Source organism: Atta colombica, unplaced genomic scaffold (genome assembly GCF_001594045.1).
Source record: "Atta colombica isolate Treedump-2 unplaced genomic scaffold, Acol1.0 scaffold42, whole genome shotgun sequence".
NCBI lineage: Eukaryota > Metazoa > Arthropoda > Insecta > Hymenoptera > Formicidae > Atta > Atta colombica.
Window position 1 is genome coordinate 210,225 of NW_017259531.1, and position 1,217 is coordinate 211,441.

The following is a 1,217-nucleotide window of genomic DNA, read 5'->3' on the forward strand; positions in this document are numbered from 1 at the left end:
TATAAATTGAAAGAAAGAATATGTCCTTCATGTCTAGGATTCCTGATCATCCTAAGTATGTTACGAAATGGACACTATTGGATACTTTTTTTTATATCATCACTATAACTCGATAACGCATATATATAACTTCTCTCTTAGTTTATTAAAACTTAAATTGCATCAGCAATCAACATATTGTTAAAATTAAAAAAAGCGATGATCAATCAACAAACTTATAATTTATGAAAAGATTCAGAAATGATTAACATACATTTGCAAAATCATATGTAGCTCGAGTTAGAGAAATCTTGGACCATGCACAATTTTCTATTCTCAAAATCAACTATTTTGACTAATCGCAAAAATTTGCATATAAAATGTTTATCATTAATTTATTTAATATATTTTAAATTTATTTTAAAGTTAAACAGCTTTCATCATTGCAATAAAGGATTGCGTACAAAAAACTAAAACATAAAAAATTAATATTTTGTTCTATATCAAACACTTGCTATGTCTGTATATTTCTTTCTCATTCTCTCTGTTTCTGTATTTCATATCAATCGCGTGTCTCCATATACAGATATCTCCTTGGAAGCATCCAATGATATATCAGCATGAATTTTGTTTACTACTTTAACTTACTCTGTCGGCGACATTTTTAACTAACGAGATTATTTAACGCAAATCAGAATAAATAGGCCGCCCGTTTGCGATTTATGACTAGAAACAGTACGATTCACAGCAGATATAATTCACGATATCATGTATATTAAGTATATGTGTGTATACGTATAATGGGTGACAGTGAGTAGAAAATTGCATAGTTACACATAAAAAGTTAACACGCGATTGCATATTGCGTCGGGTGCGATATGCGATTTCTTCTTTGGAAATCAGACTGCACAGTTTTGTTCGAGTTTATATGGTTCATTGATCAAAGCATATCGCTTTTGTCTACACAAGTCGAATACGACTAGCAGAATATTACAATCATCATGTCTGCGATAAAAACTTGCCCAACAAATTATCTTATATCTGCATTCAACATCTAGGTCCATCAAAGTCACACATACATTTTTTAAAATATTTTAATAACGAAATATAATCATAACCGCAGCAAAATAAAATAATAAGATAGTACAATTTTTTTTATATAACACAATTTAATATAATGTAATAATAATAAAGAAGAGAGACTATAACAATGGAATGTAAATTTTATATATATATAT